This window comes from Puma concolor, chromosome A1 (assembly GCF_028749965.1).
Source record: "Puma concolor isolate L17-30 chromosome A1, mPumCon1.1.hap2, whole genome shotgun sequence".
Classification (NCBI taxonomy): domain Eukaryota; kingdom Metazoa; phylum Chordata; class Mammalia; order Carnivora; family Felidae; genus Puma; species Puma concolor.
Window position 1 is genome coordinate 80585562 of NC_141667.1, and position 26081 is coordinate 80611642.

The 26081-nt window shown below is 36.5% G+C and overlaps 1 long non-coding RNA gene across 1 annotated transcript in view; it reads right to left on the bottom strand.

Moving 5' to 3' along the window:
* LOC147584255 (uncharacterized) overlaps window positions 1-26081 on the bottom strand; it is a 113452-nt gene that overhangs the window by 11203 nt on the left and 76168 nt on the right. Inside the window, exons 2-3 of the long non-coding RNA XR_015245548.1 lie at window positions 7378-7447; window positions 5935-5995 (exon numbers count right to left, since the gene is read on the bottom strand). This is a non-coding gene — a long non-coding RNA (uncharacterized LOC147584255). The remainder of the gene's footprint in view (window positions 1-5934; window positions 5996-7377; window positions 7448-26081) is intronic.

The following is a 26081-nucleotide window of genomic DNA, read 5'->3' on the forward strand; positions in this document are numbered from 1 at the left end:
TGAACGGGGGAGGGGCAGAGAGAGAGGGAGACACAGAATCGGAAACAGGCTCCAGGCTCTGAGCCATCAGCCCAGAGCCTGACGCGGGGCTCGAACTCACGGACCGCGAGATCGTGACCTGGCTGAAGTCGGACACTTAACCGACTGCGCCACCCAGGCACCCCAATGAGGGGGCAATTTTTGAGTGTGGGCTTAGGGTGACCAACTTTCAGCTCGTAAACAGGTTAGGTATATCCAAAAAGCCATCGATGGAGTAAAATGTTGTATTTCATTCTTTGAGCTAGTTGTGATATTGTCCACATATTTGGATTGACATTTATTTGCAGTGGAATAAAGTACAGAAATACCTAGAAAACTTTTGTGTGTGAACAAAAAGGTGACCCTGGCCAAGGAAACTTCTAAATCTTCAGAATATTCATTTAACAATAACAAGAGCCTCTATTTACTAAAAGCTCATTATGTATCAGCCCTTTCATATGCATCAGTTTTTTTTTAATTTTTTTTAAAGATTTATTTATTTTTTAGAGAGAGACAGACTGAGTATGAGAAGAGGAGGGGCAGAGAGAGAGAGAGGGAGACACAGAATCTGAAGCAGGCTCTGAGCTCTGAGCTGTCAGCACAGTACCTGCCTGGGGCTCAAACTCATGAATTGTGAGATCATGATCTGAGCTGAATTTGGACACTCAACCGACTGAGCCACCCAGTTACCCCCATCAGCTCTTTTTATATTACTTAATCCTCAGAAAAGCAAAATGAATTTAGAATTATTAATATGATCCCTTTAAAGATGATACAACTAAAACTGAGAGAGGTTAAGTAACATTCCCAAAGTGACACAATTTATAAAACATGAGTGAGATTTATTATTAATTTTTAAAACAGTTTTTCTTTTAATTTATTTGGAGAGAGAGGGAGAGAGAGAATATTATGCGGGCTCCTCACTGTCAACACAGAGCCTCATGCAGGGCTTGAACTCACGAACCATGACACCATGACCTGAGCTAAAACCAAGATTTGGACACTTAACCAACTGAGCCACCCAGGAGCCCCTTGAGTGAGATTGAAACTCAAATCAGCTCTCAGATTTGGGTTTTTAATCACTATGTTTATTATATTGTACTTAATTTCAGATGATGCTGAAGTGGGGCATCTGGGTGGCTCAGCCGGTTAAATGCCTGACTCTTGATTTTGGCTTAGATCATGATCTCATGGTTTGGTCAAGCCCTGGGTTGGGCTCTGCACTCATAGCAGAGATTCTGTCTCTCCCTCTCTCTCTGCCCTTCCTCGGCTCATGCTTTCTGTCTCTCAAAATAAATAAATAAACATTTTTAAAAAATTAATAAAATAAGATGCTGAAGTAGAATATAATAAATGTGAATTTTTATACTGTAATACCAAGAGCTAACTAACTTCAGTAGAATTACTGACATGCTATCGTGCTATGAAAGATTTCAAGAATTGTATGAGGTAAATAGATAATAAACATACTCATCTTTAGCACCAGTTTCACAGTTTCTTGTGGAAAATTAATTGCATGCCTTTTTTCTTCCCTACGGCATTTAACTTTTTTTTTTTTTTTTTAAATCCATTTGCCAAGCTCTGGTTTGGAGCCTGGAATATTAAACTGTCATCTCCCAACCAAAAAAGGACAAGAGTGAAATGAAAATGGATCGCATCCCAAATAACTAAAAGTTTTTTTGGCATTGTTTAATATTTGGAGGGAAATAAGTGAACTGTAATATAACAGAGCAGAAAGCTCCTCGCTGTCATGGTTTGACTACTGCTTTTAACCTCAGAATTAAACAGAACAGAACAAAACACATTTCCTCAGCCCACAATATTCAGTCTCACAGCACCATTTTTGGAGTCAAGTACCCTATCTTTAAATCTACTCTTTTTCTTTTCTAAGCCTCTGAACAGGACACCTCGTATGGTTTTTGCACAGAGCTGTCATTCTGTTATTTAAAGATTATTTCCTTTGTATTGGAGGGCTCTACGTCCCTGTTCCGTTAAAATTATAAAGTGAAGATGTTCATAAGGTCTATTCCGTTTGGAGGAGTAATGTTTTAAAAGACAGAATCTAGAGTAACGTTTCAAAAGACGGAATTTAAACAGCTGTAGATGAACATTATCTACAGGGAGGATACTGTGCAACCTACTGTATAGAGATGTTTTTGCCACCTGTTTTGCAGGGGTTGTTTTTTTGTTTTGTTGAGTTTAAAGATATTGCTTCCGAAGTCTCCTACCCTTCACGCGTTGTTTCTTTCCCCGCCCCCCTCTTTAGTTTGCATTTCAAGACACATTTGCATGAAAAAAGTCCTGTCCTTTAGAAAGCTTTATCTGTTCTGACTTTGGGTGGATTGACCTCCTGGCCATAATTAGTAATGAGAGAGCTTCAAAAGGCTGCAATCCCCCATTCTTTATCTCAGGTTCCTTTCCCTTTATTTAATAAATTCCCTGCCCCCAATCTCAATGGCAGTCCTTCCTTTCACAAACCCTCTACCTTTCCTTTGACCTTTGGTCAGGAAACTCATTTTCCCACTGTATTTGTGAGATTTTTACTTAAAGTGCTAGCATCAGCATCACTGCCTGATGTTCCCACTTGTCACTACCTCCATTTTACACCTCACTGCAAAAACATGCTTCCTGAGTAGTGGCAGTTCCAAGCTTCTGCTGCACGATGACACCTACTAACTCCTAATCATCCTTGATCACTCACTTTGGACTCTCTTGACCCTCCTAATCTGGGAAGGTGTCCCTGCCTTGTACTACCATACCAGTCTGTGCTTCCACTGGCATAACATCTATCATACTGTTGCAATTGTTTATTTATGTATCTATAAAGTCCATGGAAATGAGGACCACATTAATTTTGTCTATATCCTCTATCTCCTAACATAGCGTCTCACACTTAAAAGGTGCTCAGTAAACATATATGAATGAAAGAGTAAATGAATATTGTCCAGCTGCTCTTTGTGCAGTGCTTTGTTAAGGTTTGTTGGGAGGGGGTCCACTAAAGGCAGAGATGGGGGTATAACCTTTGGCAAGTGGTTATTGGCATTTCTGGAGTGTTCAGCCCTTGATACCCATCCACCAGGCTGCTCCACAAATAATTGAGCAGGTGAGGAGCTGGAGAGGTGGGGGCAGGTAACTCTGAAGAATAAACATCATGAACAAAGGCACAGAGGTGGGAAAATGACAAAGAACATATGAGAGGGTCTGAGGTGGCTTCCAGGCCACATCAGCCCTAAACCATTTCCATCTTCCCTGCCAGTCCCAGGCTTTGGAAGCTTCCAAGTTTTATTTCACATGCCACTTATTTCATAATGCTTTTCATGTTCCCAAGAAAGCTAGATCTTTTAAGTTCCTTTAGAGTCTTATAATTTTTTTAGTGAAAGGGACCTATTTTGAACTATAGTCATTTGTGTGCATGCCATCATATCTCACTTGCTCAAAGGCAAACTCTCTGAGGGGAAGGTCTGCTCCTTACTCATCCCCTCCTCTTCTGCCCAGCATAGAAATTGAGCAGATCGTAGGCATTTCTATTATCATTATTACTATTATTATTTCACCCTTAGACTTTAGGGTGAATGTCTTTATCGGTGGTACATGATATGTAATAAATGAAGAAACCTATGTTCTTTGGGCTTTGTCTACCTAACAACCTGTTGTGAACCTATGTGGCTTTATGGACTACTAACATATCTTGCCACTGGTAACTTACCCCTGGGCCAGAAGTCTTGTGTATGAAGTTTAGATATTGCAGAAGCAAGGTAATGTTTTCCATTACTTTTAAATTAACAACAAACTAGTTAAATTTTAACCTTTAAGCTAGTTGGGAAAACCATCATTTGAATCAGAAAAACTTTGACCATAGAAATAGATTTGTGTTCCTTCCTGTTTTGCTATTTCTGCCAACTGGAAGAGCAGAGGTAGTCATGAAGGAGACGTGAAATATCTGGCAGCACAGTTTCTCATTAAAACAGTACATCTAGGCTATCTATGTGGCTATCTATGGCTATGGGTCCATGCTGGTAAGTGTCCTGCTCTGCTCTGTACGATGAAACAGTTGAGAAGCTAAGTTTCTCAGAGCATAGATATATGACCTTGGATAAGCCTGTTAGTTTGCAGATCATAGTTCCATAATTTTTAAAACAATGCAGGTCAATCAGGTGATCTTGAAGGTCCCTTCTGGCTTCACATTTGTAGGATTTTCTGACATTTTAGGAAAAGCAAGGAGAGAAATGATTGACTTACAACTTTTCTTTCCATCTTACGCTTGAGTCTGTTCTTACTGCAGAGGGACCTATTATGGCTGAGCCTTCCATAATGTAAAATGCTAGAAAATGCATAGGCATTACTTCTCTTTCAGCTTCTACTTTATTCTACTGGGTAAAATTTTGCTAGGTTCTGTAGGTTGCATGCATTGCCCAGCAATGATATATATGCTAATAGAGGTAAGAGTCAATAGGCCCAGACAAGCTCTTCCTTCTTTCAAATGGCAATAGATTCTATTACAATTTTCAGCATATTTTAAAACAACTCAAACTCAATTCCTTAAGTTATTTAACTAATAGTTATATCCTTTTTTAATAGGAGGAGAATGTAATGGATTTATAATTTGTTTGGATATATAACACCACAATTTAACTCTTCATTTCTTTTTTTTTTTTTAATGTTTTATTTATTTTTGAGACAGAGAGAGACAGAGCATGAACGGGGGAGGGTCAGAGAGAGAGGGAGACACAGAATCCGAAGCAAGCTCCAGGCTCTGAGCTGTCAGCACAGAGCCCGACGCGGGGCTCGAACTCACGGACCGTGAGATCATGACCTGAGCCTAAGTCGGCCGCTTAAACGACTGAGCCACCCAGGCGTCCCTTACCTCTTCATTTCTAAAGGTACTGAATGATATTAATTTATTTTAGGGAGTGGGGAGGTAATACAAAGTGTTTGGCCTCTGAAATTGTTAAGGTATCCTTTTTGGGGAATTTTAAGACACCTGAGAAGCCTATGAAAAAAGAAATGAAAATCCACTATAAATCTTGTACTTAGAAGAAAACATTTAAGCACTGAAAGGGGTGAACCAGCAGAGGCAGGCATATAAAGAAAAAGGGATGGTAGAAGGGAAAAATATGTTAGCTTTTTCATTTAAAAATTTTGAAAATCAATGGATTGAATTTTTATTTTGCAAAGTAGTTGATTCTGTTTAGTTTTCAAAATATTGTTCTCACATTTTGAATGATTTTAAACTTTACAGATCTTGGAAAATTTCAAATTTGAGTTCTGTTGAGTGGAATTGGATTTAAAATATGTACTTAATGCCATCTGCAATTGCTAAAACTGAAATAATGTTAACATTTTTATAATACCATAGAATAATTAATTCTCACTAATTTAAATTTATATTTATATAATTTTTCATAGAACTCTTAACAAATTCACTCCTCCATTTCTACCGTTAAAGAAAAAACACCACTTCTATCCAGTAAATTTTATCTACTGTTAATTTTTCTCTATTTGAGGTTATTTATATAATACCAATGGAAAAACAGTTCCGTCACCAATAAGATTCTAGGAGCTAATTCTCCAAAGTTTAGTTCCATTTGTTTTTACATAACTACCTTGCTTTGTAAATATTTAATGTGAAATTAGTCACAGTGGTTTTATAATTTGTTTAAAAAAATTACCGCTGTCAAGAGTGGCTTTTCCCTATAGCCCCTTGTTTTGTGACAATAAAATAAAATAGGTAAAAGAGATAAAAGAATGACTTTGGGCACTGATGAGGATTTTTGACTTTAACCTGCCAAGCAGCCAAAAGAATTTTAGGCTTCCACAATGATCTGTCTACATTTTATACTATATGAAGAGCACGCTGTGCTGAGCCTAGCCCCATAGACACTTTGATTTAAAGACTTAGTTAATCTTAACTCTTACCTGTACATCCTGAAATGGCCCTAAGTCCCATCCTCAGATAGTACATTTCCTCTTGGGAAGCCTTGGGATAAAAAGAGAACTTATGATACTCTAGTAAGAAGTTACATATGCAAGAAAGCAAGGTAAGATCAAGCAGAAAATGTAGACCACGACTTGAGATGCTTTAAACTTGCTGAGAATGTCCTCTTGAGCAGAAATAGTTTTGGGGCAGAAGACTTCAAGGCCTGAAAGACACAGGCTTCAAGTCATTTCTGCCAGGTCAGAAGAGCTGATCACAAATGGGAAAAGACATTTTCATTTTCAACCACAAAATTGCTCTTTATTCCTCCAAAACAATGAGGAAAGTGAAACTGGAAGCAAGACAGCACTTTGCTGGTTTTCTTTTGGGTGAGAATTTGTTCACATAGCTCTAAGTTCAGAACATAATGTTATATTTTGGAAACATCATGGTATATTGTTAGGGGATGTAGTGTCACACTGAGGAATGTTCATTTCACAAAAGGGATTTTAGTGCTAAAATGCAACCAAATACTATGTGTGTGTACTACATACATACATACTCTATATGTAGTATAAAGTAGTATATGTAGTATATGTAATATATATGGCCTGAGTTTTGGATCTATTTTAAAGAGGGGAAGAGAAAAAAAATATTGTTTTAAAAAAACCCCACCAAAATTAGAATGCTAAATACCTTCGTTTTTATTTAGAGGCAGAATTTCTCTGATACTTGATTCACCTCTAGTGCAGAAGAGAAAGATTTAAATTATTCCCTGTGAATTTTTCCCCCTTCTATGACTATTCAGATTAATCATTAGGGTGGAATGTCCCTATATTTGCAACAAGGACTGCATTTCTGAGCTTAGAGTATGGCATAAATGGTTTTGTCAAAAGTGATTGAAACATGAGGCAGTCCCTGTTGTATGCCGGTTGCATCTATTCATGTTTCATTAATGCCTCCAAGTCCTACAGATAACAGTCTCCATAGCATACTCTCTTCTTTCAGAGAGTTGTAGGGTAGAGAAAGTGGGGACTGGGTGCAAAGAAGTGGTGCTTAACACCCTGACTTGAAATGAGTGCACTCCTTTGTAGCACCCTGATGCCACTTCATTCCTACTGGTTTGTTCTTTCCAGCTGAGTTGAAAATTATTCCTGAAATGAACAGGAATGTTTTTATGTTTTTTTATATTTTCTTGCTTTTTCAGAACATTGAGGTTATCTCTGCCAGTAGCAGGCAGTGAAGTATATTATTAATAATTAAGGGTATCATTTCAATGTTGAAACACTGTCTATTGTGTGCTGATCATTGTGGAAGCCTGAAATTCTTTTGGCTGCTTGGCTGGCTCCTGTTAAGAAAGCCTCAGGGATTCTTGGACCTGTATGTGGTTCTGGAAGAAACAGCTTGAGCCTATTGGTCTGAGCCCAGAGAGGGGGTGAACTTACCTTTGGACCACGAACTCCAGAACTCAGCTAGCCCTGGGCAATACCAAGTTACAATTTGGTCTTCTCAACCCTTAAAGAATAAGAAATACAGAATGAAATGGCATTTTCAGTTTGAAAGACATTGCTACAATACTTGATGGTGATGTTTCTTGAAGAAAGAATAAATCTTGTTCCCATTTTGAAAGCAAAGGGGCTGCTGATTCATTTTTGACAACCAAGCACTTCTCCAGCTCTTGGCATTTCCTTAGGCCAGTCTTTCCTCTTGTCTTTGCCCTGTGAAGCAATCTTTCTCTGACCTGGGTTAACAGAGGTTACAGATGTAGTATGGGGAGGGCACTTACCTGGTTTACAGGCTGAATGGAGAAGGGGAAAAAAAAGGAATCTAATTTCTACGTGGGAATGTGCAGGGGTCTTTGAAGATTATGTGTAGGTGACACTGAGGAAATACTCTCAACAGATCTTAGCAACAATACCTTTGAGAGGCACAACACAAAGCAGTCATCTATTTTCTTTTTTTTTTTTTAACGTTTATTAATTTATTTCGAGAGAGGGGTTGGGGGAGAGAAACACAGAACACGAGCTGGTGGAGGGGCAGACAGAGGAGACAGACAATCTCAAGCAAGATACATACTGTCAGCTCAGAGCCCGACACAGGGCTGCATCTCAAGAACGTGAGATCATGACCTGAGCCGAAATCAAGAGTCAGATGCTTAATCGATTGAACCACCCAGGTCAGGCGCCCCTCATCTATTTTCTTTTTTGTTTAAAAAAATTTTTTTTAATGTTTATTTATTTTTGAGAGGGACAGAGACAAAATGCGAATGGGTTAGGGGCAGAGAGAGAGGGAGACACAGAATCCGAAGCAGGCTCCAGGCTCCGAGCTGTCAGCACAGAGCCCAACGCGGAGCTGGAACTCACAAGCCATGAGATGGTGACCTGAGCTGAAGTCAGATGTTTAACTGACTGAGCAACCCAGGACCCCCTTTATAAGATTTTTTTATGTTTATTTATTTTTGAGAGAGACAAGGACAGAATGCGAGTGGGTTAGGAGCAGAGAGAGAGGGAGACACAGAATCCAAAGCCGGCTCCAGGCTCTGAGCTGTCAGCACAGAGCCTGATGCAGGGCTCGAACTGACAAGCTGTGAGATCATGACCTGACCTGAAGTCGGACACTCAACTGCCTGAGCCACTCAGGCGCCCCTCCTCATCTATTTTCTTAATGTAAGTTCAGTACTTTTGTTCTGAGGTGATTCATAAATTCTGTCACTTCACAAACCCCTTTTGATATTTTCTTATGTTTGTAATGTCACCAGTTTTCATTTTTTTATTTTATTATTTTTTAAAAATTTTTATTTATTTAAGTATACTCTGCACCCAGTGTGGGGCTCAAAACTACAACCCTGAGATCAAGAGTCACATGCTCTACCAACTGAACCAGCCAGGTGCCCCTGAATGTCACCAGTTTTTAGATTAAAATGTCATAAAACACTGACTTTGTAGTTCCTGACTTGCATATTTTGACCATCCATTCTTCTGGAATGTAACCTAAAAAATCCTGCAGAGCCTCATTCAGTTGAGTATATTCATTCAGTATATTCATTCATTCATTCAGTATATTCAAAAGCTAATTAAAGAAGATAATGAATCAGTTGTTTTTATAAGGACACTTCATTGGTAGGTATAATCCATCTACCAACCTGGGGGAGTGCCTGTCTTCTACACAGCTGGCAGTGCTATTCTGCAAGACTTTAAAATCTCCCTTTTGGTATACATTAGTGGAGGCGAAAATCAAAGGAGTGTCATCTTTAGAAGGCATTGGGACTATAGTTTAGCTGATCAGTTTTGCTGATCTAGGATAAATTCTTAATGCAAATTAATCCACCATTACCTATTCCAGAAATTGACACCGGCCTTAATTTAAATGGGATTTCTTTTATACCTTGAGGCCAGCATAGTTTAGATGCAAAAGAGGCATCTGACAATGTTCAGGCCCTCATGCTGGGGGAATTCACTGGGGTTATTTGATGAAGAGTTATTTGATGGAGAGTGATGAAGGTGATGGTTTGCAGAGTTCCTAGGGGAAATTCTGCATTGTGGCCTATACCATTGTTTCTCAAAATTTGGTGTGCATCAGAATGACCTGGAGGGCTTATTAAAACACAGATTACTGGACCTCAATTCCAGAGTTTCAGTTTCAATAGGTGAGATATAAAGAATGTGTATTTCTAACAGTTCCTGGGTGATATTGCTGTCTTGGGACCGCAGCATGAGAACCATTGGCCTAGAATGTATCCTAACTCCACTAGCGATCCCTCTAGCCCCTTGACAGAGTGGGAAAAATTAAAGGAAAAGAGTAATGGAGTTAAACAGGATGGAGAGGAACAGAGAGGCTTGGGTTTGAGTGGTCAGGCCACACACAGAAATGAAGGAAACTATGAAATCTATAGACTTCTTTCAGTGCTACTGGGATTTATCTCTGCTTAGCTCCATAAGTGAAAGCAAAATTGACATTTATATGACGGCAAACTGTAAGGCACCCACTGCCAGCACGAGCAGCTCTGACTACCCACTGTTATTTTTAAATGTTTCAGACACCCTGGGAGCAAGTGCAAAAAAACAGACTCATGATCTCAACAATCTGAGGAAAAGGATTCCAGATAGTACACTTCACACAAAGACATTCCTTTCTTCTAAAACAGGTTTGAAGACATGGTGTAATGCAGCAGCAATTATTTTAGGGAGAAAAAAATACATAAAGGGCCTTTTCATGACTATTTCCAGACCTAAATATCCTTACCACTATTTACCAATGCAGCTGAAAGGTGGGTTATTTCGTTTGGGAACATTTCTTACTCGCCAAGGAAAGGGAAAAAATGGCATGTACAAAATGTGGATTTCATAATGAGTTATCTTTGTTCAAAACATGTAAACTATTTGTCCCCACTTTCACAGACCTTCAGCAACAACAGATGATCATCTTTGTGCCCCAGGTAAGATGCACATAAGAACATTTGGGTTGTGTTTTTTGGGCACCCTAAGTCCAAAAAGAGAACTCTGATTTACAGTCAACAGTTTCAGCAAGTGACCCTTGGCAGAAAGGGTCTGCTTTTTCAGCTGGCGCTGTTGTTGAAGTTCAGAGAAATAGCTCATCTGTCTCTATTTCAGGCGTCTGGCAAATGGAGAACTGTTTCAGTATTCTCCATCCCACTAAATGCTTACAGATGACTTCCATATTCTGGAGCATCTGCTGGTTATCTCATTTCTCTCATTTCGGGTTATTTTCCCTGTTGTGTTTTGGAAAGACTCTCGCTCTCTGGCCTTTATTTTGTAAGTGCACTCACTATTGTTGCTATCATCATTTTGGGAGAAATCACAGATGTGTCTGGTGTTACCCATGAGATAGGCCAAACCTGGGAATAATCTGAAAACAGAAATGGTGATTTTTTTTAAAAAAGGAAACCAAAAAAAATTAATAAATAAATCAGTTAAAAGCCCAGCTGAATCTCAATTGTAAAATATCTTCAGGAAATGATTCATGGACTGAAAGTAAACAGTCATCAATAATTTGGGGATCCTTTTTGGAAGGTTTTTATAAACAACACAGTACTCAGAGAAATTCTATACACATGCAGTTGTTATGTGTGATACCTATATGTAATATAAATGTTATTCATAACTTATTATAAATGAATGTAGTCATTCTTATCCTTACTGATGCTAAAACAGCCAAATATCTGGAATCTTCCTGAGGGGATTTTTGTTCATTTCCATAAAAGACAGACACATATAACTCATAATATATTTATTCCAGCTTCTTCATTTGCTTTTTAGAGCACATGAATGGTGTTCTGCATATATTAAGGCTTGTCTAACTTCCAGTTAATCAGATATATGGGGCACTTTCACATGAATTTGAATATTAATGTATTTATTTAAAAGCAGGGTGACTGGTGACATTAAAATTGTGATCTTGAATTGATTAATACCCAATGAAAATTTCTTTGATGCAAACTGCTAATTGGACAGCAAGGATGGGTGTTTTAATTGCAATCATCTCCTTCAAAAAGAGACAGCACAATGGGCATGTGATTAGCTAATAGTCCTGTTTTCTTAATTTTTTGAGATCTTAAGGTACAGAAAAAAATGAAAGAACATTAAAAAACATCCATCATGACATACAATATTAAAAACATACCACTAGTTATAGTTGCCCCATCATTTTTTAAAGAAACAAAACATTACAAATTTAGTTGGTCTCCTATGAAAACTCCCTGCTATTCCATTAGTTTCTCTCCTTTCCCAAAGACAACTTCTGTCATGAAGTGGATGAACACCCCAATCCATTTCTTATATCTTACATACATTTACTACAAATTAATCCAAGGCACTATTTTTCACCAGCATTACAAAAACAAAACAAAACACTTAAAAAAACACTAAACCCTGTATCTGCTATTTTACAAGGGATTAAACACACATTTTCTGTTACTAGAGCCATGGAAAACCCAAACATTTCAGAAGACATAGTGCTCTATGGTCTGAAGGCTCATGTCCCTCCAAAATTCATATGTTGAAACCCTAACCCTCAAGGAGGGTGGGTGGAACCTTTAGGAGGGCATGAGGGTAGGGCCCTCATGAATGGAATCTCTTTTATAGAAATGACCAGAGAGAGATTCCTCATTCCTTCCACCATGAGAAGACACAAAGAAAAGTCTGGGACCTGAAAAAGATTCCTCACACTTTCATGCTGGCACCCTGATCTTTTGAATTCCCGCCTCCAAAACTGAGAAATGAATTTATGTTGTTTATAAGCCACCCGGTCTGTGATATTTTGTTATAGCAGCCCAAATAGACTAGGACACATAGCTTTTCTTATCTTTGCAATTTTTAATACAACACATGACAGTAATGACCTCAGGAACACCTGTGTCCACTTGCCTTGTGATTGCCCACTGGATGCAAAGATTAATTTGAGAGGTTGGTCTATTGCTTGGGCACAGATCAGAAGACAAAGGGTGAAAGCCTGTCACACGTGAGAGTGTTGTCAGGGAAACGAAACCATCGTGTTCTTTGTTTGTGAAAATTAGGCAAAATGGATTTCAGCAGCTGCTTGAGGAAACACTTTTTGCCATCTTCAGAAGGAGGATTCAGATATTATATTGATATTGCTTCCTGCTCAGAAGATATTGATTTCTGTCCTTTGTTTCAGAAGATGCCACCATTATGGCAATCTCTATCTTTGTTTAATAATGAAATTGAAAGCACTAAAGTGAGGCCAACTGTCCTTGCCATATTTTGTCTTTTATGTTGTTGCCACATAGTGTCTACAGCTTCTATTTAGCCTAAATAAGAAAGATCTCTTACATATCTAATTGCACTGTGTATTATTCACTACTGTTGGTCCCTGAATATTTTCAAGGAATTGACACTTCTGGTAAATTAGATACATTATTTCATGTCACCTAATGGAACTCCTTATACAGAGGCTTACCTGGAGATTTCTGTGATAGAAACTGCTCGGCCAATGGACTTCCAGCCTCCCAATATCTCCTTTGGTAGTGATTAGGCCTACTATTAAGTATGCGTTGTATGAGTGATGAAAAAAAATTGAGGGGTTTATAGCAATAGATGAGGAATAAAAACCAAATGCCTCAGTGGGGCCAACACCACAAACAATGATATGACCCAATAACAAACATACTTGTACAGTGACCTACCTTGTCATGTTTAGAAAACCGAAAAGGATGAAAAGTGCACATGTTTATTATCTCTTCTGTAAATAAAGCTTATAGTTAAAGGATTTCTTTTGACTACTCATGCATGGTAGCTGTAAAGAATATTCTTTAAATATTACCCATGCATGTTTATATAGCCCCATATTTTACTCTAACATCCCAAACTGCAAGAAAATAACTTGCCAACAAGCTATAGGTGCATCGCAAATTTAAGTTAGAAAAATGGCATTATGGGTGTTTGATGACAGTTCTAGGTTTATAAAAATGTTGTATATTCTAAAGATATATTTAGGTTTATTAATTAAACAGAACCATGTTTTTAATCCAAGGCAAGAAGCTTCAAAAACAGTAGTGAAGGGTGGTGGGGAGGTGAATGTAGGTATATTAAAATCCCCCGGTGAAGAAACTTACCTATTCATTTATATGATTCTTTTTCTCCAACTGTGCTGAATCCAACTTACTTAGCATGCTTAAAAATATTACATGGAGGTGTGATGCTACTGAGAAAATATTTTTATAAGTCTGTAAAACTTTGGTCTCAGATTTTCTGGGTAATTCATGATTGAGGACTTCAATATAGTACATTTTGGTACTGAGGTTTTATTCATGTTAAGCCTCTCTTGGCTTGGCTCAATAAAAGATCACCTTGTGGCTTATTTGTATTCTTATCATAGCTGTGGAAATGGTAAATCTAATGTTCACAAATACCTGGAAGTTGAACTTCTTGCAAAACTCTTAAATAGAGATGCCCTTGTATTTTTATTTTATGTGTTTTGTTTATTAGTAAGGAAAACTGACAACTCCAAATTGTAGAACTATAGCTCCTGGTGGAATAGGCTGTCAATGTAGACTACTACCTTCTGGTATGATCTCTGTGAGATCGAGCCCTGTGTTGGGCTTTGTGCTGTCAGCAACGGAGCCTGCTTGGGACTCTCTCTCTCTCTCCTTCTCCCTCTACCCCTCCCATGCTCTCTCTCTCTCAAAATAAATAAATAAACTTTAATTAAAAAAAAAAAAAAACCCTCTAGTGTTCCTTTCTAGCCCAATTAAACCAGAATTGGCAGAAGGAGGGGGCTGTACACTTTACTTAAAGAAAAAAATTAAGTGATTCCAAAACGTCACTAGGTTTCAGAACTTCAGACTTAGTATTTTAGACTTCATTATATTATTTATACATCTTAATTACTATTCTACCTTACATATAAAATGAGTTGAGAATATGTCTCTACCGCTATTGAAAAACGACCTTAGGGAGACTGACTGCAGTTTATTTTATTTTGTATTTGCCCTTGCGATTGGGTCTTAATAAATGTTTGAATAAACAAAGGAATTATAATTCAGGCCATATTAGCCCATTTACAAAAGGATTTATATCGGGTGATAATCTATAAATGCCGTTTGGATGAATTAATAGAAGCACATCTTCACTTTTAATAGCTTTTGGCACAGATCTCATAGACAGTATTATGAGCAAATATCAGGCAATATTTCCATTGTTTGTGAATGTACCTATTTATCTTTATAACATCTTCACCATTAAAATTTAAGTCTCTTTAAAAAAGCAAATGATTCTGATTATTTTGTTGAGTTTACAGCTTTTTATAATTTCTCAGAGTACTTAGTATATTATTGAATTGGTTAAAATAAGTAAACTTGAACTGCCTATACTTTAAAAACTTATTTTTTTGCTGTACCTTTCTTTTTACCTGCAATAATAGTCTTTCCTTCCCTCCACCTAAATAATCAATGAGGAAATCCCTCCGTTCTCATCACATGAGTAAAAAACGTTTTCTGTACTATTAAGGGCCTATCAAGACACCTATAAGTAATGTGGATGCAGTTATTTAGCACAGTTCTTGTTCAATAATTCAAACATTAATAATTATAATTCTCTAATGAATTTTATTTATCTATTTCATGTAGGTAGTAAGATCTTTGAAAGGAAGTTGAGTCTGCTTCACTCTGATATCACATGTAACTGGGATTCAAGTGACTATGCATTGAAAAATGAATGTTATACCTGAACTGAACAGAGCTTTACTCTTTGAGGAACTCAAAGAGCTTTAAAACATGATCTTGTTAATCTTCACAATATCCCTTCTAGGAAGTAACATGACATTTTAATGTACACAGGTACAGTGTAGAAAATGTCAACCTGTCTTACTGGAGGGAATTTGTAAAGATCTGAAATCTCTTTTAAGATTTTGTTTTGTTTTGTTTATATATTTCAGACTTTAGGCTTTTCAGTGCTGCATTTGGTGCCTGGTAAGCTTTAAGTGATCCAGATGGTGTTTCTAATCCAAAGGATACTTGTTTTTCTTTTAACAGAGACTTGGCTACACATGAAATTTTTAAAATTTTCTTCAAATTATTGTATACAGATGGTTTGACTGTAGATGAAATGTAACCAACCTTTGGGGTTTTGAGTAATTTCAGCTGCTCTAACAAAGAAGTGTCGTTCCAATGTGCGAAAATGAGTGTAAGTTGTGATGACAATGGAAATAATCATAACGGATAATTTTTCTGCACCCCAAACCATTTTCTTGGTTCAATAATTTCATTTTTCTCTTTGCCTTTACTTTAATCATACCACAGTCCAATGACAACACTACTACTTACAAGCTTTTTTCAAAATGCTTGAATTCTTTCAAGGTGGCCTTATATGGCAGTCTGTCATGATAAAAATCCTCACCATTATCTGGCTTTACCTATCTTTTGCCACTTACACACCTATACCCAAATGCAACATTGACCTCAGATAGAGTCACTGTTACCTGAATGCATCATCATAATGGATTCTTGTATGCATTCTCATAAACTCTTCTCTCTCCCTATAATGTACTATATATTTTTCTTCATGTAGCTAGATTCTACTCAGCTTTCAAGATTCAGATTAGAAATTACCTATACTATAATCAATTAATATACTGCAGTTTTTGGTTTAATTTTTTCTCACTCCAGTAGCCACTGGCTTCTTAAGGAAAGAAACAATACACTACTCATTTTTGAATCTCAATATCTAACATAGTAACTGATATAAAGTAGAGATGCTAAAAGATGGGTCTATTTAATTAATAATTGTCTTCTTTCATATATATACATATGAATATATATGCATATGAATATATATATTCATATATATGAATTAGCCATCTAATTTTTATATTAACAAATTAATACTTGAATAAAATAACTGGGGAAAAATATTTAGACTTAGCCATTCTCTTCATGAGAATGAATTTTCATGATAGTAAAATGATAAAAGTTGATACTAAGAAATATAGAAGTGCTGAGCCTTTACCACATTATAGACCTTTCCCATTAAATTCAGCTGATACTCATTAAGATAAATCACATTTTAGATTCCTTATAATTAAAAGATATTGCCTCAGGCATCTATGACTCATTTAATTCTATGTAGATTTCATATTAAAATCTTGGTCCTTTTCACATATTTTCCTTTAGCCCAACTGTGTATAAAAGTGGGAGGTCTACCCTTCAAGTAGGGATCTTCTGTAATACCCTTCCTCACCATTTGGTGTAATATCAAACCAGGTTCATCTGTTCATCTCCCCTTACTTGGAAACATGAAACATCTTATGAGACATTTAAACATAAGAAATAATGCTTATTGAGTGCTGCTTAAAAGATCTGAAGCTGTCCAACCTTCATCTAGTTGCTATCTGGGAATCTAGCCATGCCACAGGGATGTGATGTGCACAATTTTGGCCCCTCATGAATTTGTTATCTGTCTTCTGGTATGATAACTTCAGTTTGCAATAAGAGGCATTATAGGAACTATTGTGTAGAACTTGGCTGTTGTCTTCATTGCCAAAGGATCTTTTGAGGACATCATGTATTTTATGAGGGAATTTCAAATGCAACAGCTCATGAGAATCACTTGGTGAGCTTGCTAAAATAAAAAGTCCTGTTCCTCTCTTCAGTCTACTGAACTGGAATCTCTGGGAATACTGTTTGAGAGGAGTATTTTTATTTTTAACTTTTTATTTTGAAATAATTTTAGACTCACATACAAGTTTCAGAAATAGTGTAGAGAGTTCCTGCATTCTAGTCTTTCAGCTTCACCCAATGAGAACATCTTAATTAATCCTAACATCTAAACAAGGATAAAAACCAGGAAATTAACAATGGTATAAAACTATTATTAACTACAGACCTTAGCTGTGATTTCAGCAGCTTTATCATGCATTTTTTGTGTATTATTTTATGAAATTTTATCACCTTTTATAGATTTGTGTAACTTGCACCACAATCAAAATACAGAACTGTTCCATCAACCCCTGATACTCTCTCATGTTAGCCCTTATACCTACATTCTATCCTCTAATTCGTGGTGACCACTAATCTGTTCTTTATTTCTATAGTTTTGTCATTTCAAAAAAGTATTATAATTCAGTAAAGCCACAGTATACAAAATCAATGTACAGAAATCTGTTGCATTTCTATATACCAGTAATGAAGCAGCAGAAAGAGAACGGAAGAAAACAATCTCATTTACAATTGCACCCAAAATAATAAGATACCTAGAAATAAACCTAACTAAAGAGGTGAAAGACCTATGTACTCTGAAAAATGTAAAACACTGATGAAAGAAATTGAAGACAACACAAAGAAATGGAAAGACACTCCATGCTTATGGACTGGAAGAACAAATATTGTTAAAACGTCTATACTACCCAAAGCAATCTACACTTTTAACGCAGTCCATATCAAAATCCCAACAATATTTTTTACAGAAGTAGAATAAAATATCCTAAATTTTATATGGAACCACAAAAGACACCAAATAGCCAAAGCAATCTTGAAAAAGAAGAGTGAAGTCTGGAATTTGAAAGTTCGGAGTCTAGAATCTCCAGTTGGAGACATCACATTTCCAGACTTCAAGTTATGTTATGAAGGTGTAGGAATCAAAACAGTATGGTCAGGCACATAAATAGACACATAGATCAATGGAACAGAATAGAAAACCCAGACATGGACCAACAGCTATATGGTCAACTAATCTTCAACAAAGCAAGAAAGAATATCCAATGGGAAAAAAACAATCTCTTCAACAAATGGTGTTTGGAAAGCTGGACAACAACATGCAAAAGAATGAAACTAGACCACTTTCTTACAGCACACACAAAAATAAATTCAAAATGGATTAAAGACCTAAATGTGAGACCTGAAATGATTAAAATCCTAGAAGAGAACACAGGAAATAACTTCTTTGACATTTGCCATAGCAAGTTCTTTATAGATGTGTCTCCTGAGGGAAGGGAAACAAAAGCAAAAATAAACTATTGGAACTTCATCAAATCAAAATAAAAAGCTTTTGCACTGCAAAGGAAATGATCAATAAAACTAAAAGCCAACCTATGGAACAGGAGAAGATATTTGCAAAGGATATATCTGATAAAGAGTTAGTATCCAAAATAAAGAACTTATAAAACTCAACACCCAAAACACAAATAATCTAATTAAAAATGGACAGAAGACATGAATAGACATTTCTCCAAAGAAGACATCCAGATGGCCAACAGATACATGGAAAGTGCTCATCATTACTTACCATCAGAGAAATACAAATTGAAACCACAATGAACTATCACCTCATACCTGTCAGAATGGCTAAAATCAACAACACAAAAAAACAACAGGTATTGACAAGGATGTGGAGAAAAAAAGGAACCTTCTTGCACTGTTGGTGGGAATGCAAACTGGTATAGTCACTCTGGAAAACAGTATAAAAATAGAACCCTAAAATCCAGCAGTCACACTACTGAGTATATACCAAAAGAATACAAAAATGCTAATTCAAAGAGATACATGCACCTCTATGTTTATAGCAGCATTATCAACAATAGCCAAATTATGGAAGCACTCCAAGTATCCATTGATTTCTGAATGGATAAAGAAGAGTGGTATATATATACAATGGACTATTATTCAACCATAAAAAATAATGAAATCTTTCCATTTACAACAGCATGGCTAAAGCTAGAGAATAAATCCTAAGCAAAATAAGTCAGTCAAAGAAAGATAAATCCTATATGATTTCACTTTTATGTGGAATTTTAGGAAAAAACAAACAAGCAAACAAACAAGCCAAGGGAAAAAAAATAAGAGAGAGAGAAATCAAGAAAAAGACTCTAAATTATAGAGAACAAACTGATGGTTACCAGAGGGGAAGCCAGTGGGGGAATGGGTTAAAAAAGTGATGGGGATTAAGGAGTACTCTGTGGTTATAAGCACTGGGTGATATATAGAACTGTTGAATCACTATACTGTACACTTGAAATTAATGTAACACTGTATGTTAACTATCTGGAATTGAAATGAAAACTTAAAACTATAAAACAACATGGATTATTAGCTCTTCTTCCAATATTTTATTAATGTAATAGCCATTAGAGCTAATTTGAAAAGTGCAAAAAAAAAACGTTTTATGAATGTAATTATAAATGATACAATCTTTTGGGATTGGCTTTTTCCCTCAGCATAAAGCCCTTGAGATCTATCCCAGTAGCTGTGTTTGTCAATTCTTTGCTCTTTTTGTTGTTGAATAATATGCTATTTTATGGGTATACTACAGTTCATCTATTTACTTTTTATATCAGTGTGCTTTATTTATTTAAAAAAAATTTTTTTAAAGTATGCTCCATGCCCAACAAGGGGCTCAAACTCATGACCCTGAGATCAAGAGTTGCGTGCTCTACTGACTGAGCCAGCCTGGTGCCCCTCATCTATTTACATTTTAAAGCACATCTGGATTATTTTCAGTTTGGGGCTATCACAAATAAAGCATCTAGGAACATTAGTATACAAGTTTTTGCATGAACATAAATTTTCATTTGTCTTAGGTAAATACAGTTCATATTGCATTGTCAATGGACCCTATACTATTCTTTATAGCATTTTCCCCCTCACATTTTCCTTTTTGAACAATAATTTCTTTGGTCAGGAATTAATCACTGCCTCCTACCCCAAAGCTCTCTCTTTAGAGCCCTCTCTCCTTCTGTTTAAATCTGAAGTTTTGTTTTCAATATTCATTGTTTTCCTCATGATTGTGTGTTGGATATTCTTTTTTGGAATTGCATAGCTTTCCTTTTGGATTGTACCCTTTCTACAGTGTACTTCCTAGAAGGATTTTTAATTGTTAACAGTGTGAATATTTTACATGTCAGAAAATACCTTCATTCTATACTCTTCCTGGATCTTTTGGTTAAATTATAAGTTGAAAATAATTTTCCTTTTAATTTTAGAATACATTACTCCATTATCTTTTAACTTCAAGCTTTGTAGTTCAAATTCAGTGCCATTCTGATTTCTAAATCCTTTGTATGAGACTGCTGTGTGTGTATATGCTCTTAAATTCTTTTCCCAATTTTGGTGTCAAAATTTCACAGTGATATCTTTTAATTAGGAGGCTTTCTTAATTCACTGTGCTAACACTCAGGGAGCCCTTTCAATCTGAAGTCTAATGTCTTTATGTTTTAGAAAATTTTCTTATCTGTGCTTATATTATGTTAGGGAAAATAAATTCTCCCATTTTCATTTGTTTTCTATTTCAGCAATCTCATTGTTTGGATATTGAACCTCTTAAACTGGACCTATTATTTGCTTATCCTTTCTTTCATTCTTTTCACATATTTGAGTTCTTGTTTGACTTTTTCAAAAATGTCCTTGATTTTAGAAATCAATTTTTAAATTTTAGATACACTATAAAAAACTTTTAAAGCTCTTTCTTGTTCTCTGATGTTTTCATATTTTTAATAATTCCTGTTCTTTTTTTAACGGGCAGGATATTGTATATTATCTCAGGATATTGATTGTAAAGTTCTGACATTTTCCTTTGTTTCTTACATTGTCTTGGTCTTTTCTTGATTTTATTTTTACTTTTGTGTCGTCTCTTATTCTGTCTTATATGTGGAGGTTTTGGTCACATCTCTGGTAATTCATATCTCCCTATTCATATTTAAATGTGAGGAAATATATAGTTAGCTTTGAATGTGTGGATGGTGTTTATCAAAAGTGGGCAGCTTTTCTTTACTGAGATATCCCCCAAATGAATGTATCTATGGTTTTCGTTTTTGTTTTTAATCTGGACCTGCTCAGTTTTTCCAGTAGTAATGCCACTAGTCTCTTGCATCAGAGCTGTGTCTAGCTGTGAGGATTCTGGTTCTGGTGCACAGGTAGGAAGGTGAGAGATTCCCACTGCTCAGTTACACCTTAATTATTCCCTTTTCTTGAAATCTCATTCCTGCCTCCCACCCTCTGCTGAAACTCTACACTTTGGGGAAGAAGATGGTAGTGCCGAGCATAAATAGTCCCCTAGGGGTGGAGGAAAAAGTAGAAGTCCAAACATGTTTTATTCAGGTTTTTGATGGCTGTCTTCAGCCCCAATTCTTATCCATTCTCAGTGTATTTGAGACAATGGTTTAAACCAGTTTATTCTCAATGGTACTTCTGAAGATTTCTCACATTGGTGTCAGTTTCCTGACCTTCTGTCCTTCAAAACTTTGTTGCGATTTCTTGTCCAGTATGTTTTCCATTGGTTTGTCCACTTTCTTTCTAAAATTTATTTACTGTCATTTTAAAGTTGTTGGTTTGGGTGATGGTGAAGATAAATACCTGTAGTCAATCTGCCATGTTAAACTTGATATATATCTATGTCACTGAGATTGTGATGCTTTACACTATGGTAATTATATCTACCTCTTGGTTCTATATCCAGGATAGTCAGAGGAACATTTTCCATTCATCTCTAAGTGCTTTGTTTGCATAATCCCAAAGATTCTTCAAAAATAATTAGCCAGCAAATAAGATAAAACTAGGCCCCTTTTACAATTTGCTGCCTTTTCCTATCTTTAGATAATTTTCTATCCTTCTTTGCACATTTCCTTTTTTTCCTTCTCTATTTTCTCCTATAATATTATATAATGTTTCTGTTAAAACATCTTATATCAAATTTGGAAAAAGATAAATGGAGAAACAATGGAAAATAAAGAAATGAAGATAGCTAGATAAATTTTTGGTAGTGTTTTAAAGTGACTTCAATTAAGACAAAGACAAATGTAGTTTTAACTTCCATCTTTGATAAATTAATGAACATTTTCTTCTCCTGCTCCTCCTTCTTTTAACAATTGACATTCTTAATTCTTAGGAAGCATGGTGGGGTTTACTTTTGAGGTTAGACCAAGAAGAGGGGTGAAACACATGGGTTTTTGTCCTCTGTACTTGTCCTATGATCTTGAGTAAGTTCTTTTATCGAAAGTAGTCTGAATCTCTTACATGGAAAATGGGAGCTCATTATACATTGGTTATAGTTTCGATATTGTCAAAATTTATAGACTATTATTACTTCTTCTAGTCATGTCTGAGTGAATAAGTACTGTGTTAGGTCAAAAGTTATACCCTTATCTTCTAAAGATTTTGTTAGTATATTGTTTTTGGTAGTGCCAGTGAGTATCCAAAAATCTTCCCATGTTTAAGAACCCTCACAAAATATTCCTTTGCACTGGAAATATAATTTGTTTTATATTACTTTTCTGCTTAAAAACTCTTTAATGGTTTCTTGGGTTATCTAGAATAAAATTCAAACTATATAAAAGTCTCAAACCTATCTAAAAATATAAACACAATATAAAAGTCCTTCTTCTATGTCATTAGCTCCCATTTCCTTTGTATATATGCTCTCCAGCTATGCTAGCCTTTCCTTTCCTACTCAAACTGTCCAAGTTTGTTTCTGCTCTAGAGACCTTGCACCAGCTGCCCCCTCGTCTTCTCCAGGGGATGCAGTCTCCTTGATGTCAGGTGGTTGCCTCAGTCTGTAACTTAAATGCTTCCTTCAGAGAGTCTGTCCATGGAACACATACTTAAAATTGCCTCTCTGTCCAGTGTCACTGTCTTACTTTGGGATTTTCCAGTGTTTGCAAAGCATCTGATATTTCTTAGGTGCCTATAAATATAAACACTACATTAAAGAAATAAGGAAAACTTAACACAGAGTAATTAGTCAATCTAGGTATAATTACTGGAGGAAATTACTAAAAGTGGAACCACTGAAACATTACTAGAATTAACAGATATTTTATGTCTTTAGGATGATAGGTAAGAGGAATCTAGGATTTTTAAAACATGGAATGAAATAATAGATCTTGTGCCTTTTATAATATGCTGAACACAATCATTCTGACAACTTATAGAGTGTTATGATCCTGAGTAGGTGAATTACAATAGATTTCGGATGATTACAACTCATTTCACGTCTTCACATGTGATTTGGCCCTTGCTTCTAGATTCAATATATAAAATAACTTAACCATTGCACAGCTTGGAGATGAAGTTGATTGTATCTGTTTTACTGAGCTCAGAAAGATTTCCGAGAACTATTCTCACAGTCCTGCAACATTGCACACAATTTTTACCAGTCACTGTGGAGGGACCATGTAAAGACTTACTTCACTAAAACATCATTACAGAAAACAAGAAATGCTATTTTGGAGGGAAAACAATGCTATTTTGGTTCAGAGACAATTTGAATGATGATAATCTGCAAGTCATTTAGAAACTGTAGTCATCATTTGGGAAAACATGTCTAGAGAACAGGAGTGAGCAATACTTTGGCAATACTTTGGCAAGTTAATACGAAATAATTTGTATAAGAAATTTAAAAGTGTGTATTATATTAGTTATTTAGAGCTCTACATGTTTACTTAGTAGAGTTCAGCTATGCCTTACAGAATATTATTATTTAAAAGATAAGGTGGATAAGAATAAGACGTCACTCAGTTTCTGTATTCCATTGCCTCTTCATTCAGTCATTCCAACACACACTCTTGCATGATGATTCTAGCTGTGTAATCAAAACAGAACTTTAAAATATTGCTTATTTTTAAATGTTTCTATGAAGAAAGTAAACTGACTCTGGCAACAAAAAATATAGGCTAATTATTGAAATAAGAAACTCAAATGTCAGAATCTTAATTCAGTTGAGATTTGTTGCTTGCTCACATCACATAGTCCATTGCAGTCTGGCCTCTCTCTTCAAAGTGGTTATTCGGAGGCCCAGACTCTCCCTCCATCTTGTGGCTCCTCTTCAACACATAACTTCAAGTTTGCCTCAGAAATAGAGAGTGGAGAACTGCTTGGAAACTTAATGGCTCAGGCATAGAGAAAGTACACATTCTATCATGAGAGCTGAGTCACATACCCCACTCACTTCAGCGAGGTAGGATAATGTAGTGCCAGGGATAAGGAAGTAAAGTGGATTTGGTAGGAAAATAGCAGTATCCTATCCTCACTCTTTAATCAAGTCAAAGTATTAATATTCACCCTATGGCAGTCATGGAAGCAGGCTATTCACATCTCTTAAAGAACCCAATAAAGGGAGCAAGTTGATTGACAGTCTCAGCTGTTATATCTTTGACTTAACCATCATAGGTAATGCTTTCCCCAAACTTCTATGAACCAATGACCGAGCTTGGTGGGGACATAGGAACCAGATTATTTATACTCAATGTTAGGTTTCTTCAAGAAGAGTTTGTACTTTGGGTCTGCCCATTGGCCTGCCCAGGAGTCTCTTAGAACTACACTGCATTCAGAGACTTGTCCATTCCTTTTCTCTTTTCACAAGTGTCAAACCTATACACTGGTCTGAATCTTCTTTTTTTTTTTTTTTTTAATTTTTTTTTTTTCAACATTTATTTATTTTGGGACAGAGAGAGACAGAGCATGAACGGGGGAGGGGCAGAGAGAGAGAGGGAGACACAGAATCGGAAACAGGCTCCAGGCTCTGAGCCATCAGCCCAGAGCCCGACGCGGGGCTCGAACTCGCGGACCGCGAGATCGTGACCTGGCTGAAGTCGGACGCTTAACCGACTGCGCCACCCAGACGCCCCAGCGGTCTGAATCTTCTTATTGTCCACTCCTATGCTCACTTTTATCCTTCAGAGACACCACAATGAATCTCTTGAATGTCTAATCCTCTCTTGATGCTTGACTGGAAGGACATGAACTGATGAAAATAGTACGTATTCAGGAGATCATGTGGCAAGATGACTTTCCTGAATTTCTCTGGTAGTTGGTAGAGAAAGGAATAAGATCCCAGGGAGACGGATATTGTAGAATGGATATTTTGTGTAAAGCCAGAAGACCACTCTGATGACTAAGTCCCATCACTAATGCCATGAGGAATGTGCTGGTGAGAAGGGTACCAGCATCACTGAAAAATCCAGGGGTGAATCTTCTCTTTAGGCCAGAACTTGTACTAGGAGAAGGGCTCACAGACCTGGGCATTTTAACATCCAAGTGGATTATAAGGCACCAAAGTAAAAGACACCAGGGGGCACTGCTTAAATCCAGAAACCAGGAGGTCACAATTACTGTAACAACCAGAAAGACTAGGGGGGCAGTCAAGAAGATTTGTAGACATGGTTGATAGAGGATGGTATCAATATAAGCAAAATAGATGGGCAACCAGCAAGAGTGCTGCTCAATATCTCTAACCAGAAGATGGTAAGAATGGAAAAAACAGGGAGTTGAGGACAGTCTCTTCAATAAACAGTCATAATTCTTTGTTGGGTTTCTGGACCTCAGCTGATTTTCACATATAGAATCTATTAACAGAAGAAAAGGGACCTGCTACACCACAGCAAGTATATACTATAATGACACGCCCTGTTCATCTCCAAAAGGGCTCAAAGTCACTTACTTTATTGGAGAAAGGGGAATACCCAGACATTATAAGAACTCGTGCACACAGAATTTGAATTAATATCTATACTAGGAGACTCAAGGCTTTTTACATTTCCTTTGTGAAAGAAGGAAGTATCAGAAGGCCAAGTAGTAGATGGAGTCCTGACTAAAGTCAAGCTTACAGTGGCTGTTGGGTCTATGGGTGGAATCATCTGGTTATTATTTTCCCCGTCTCTGAGAGTATAATAAGAATTGATATTCTTGGCA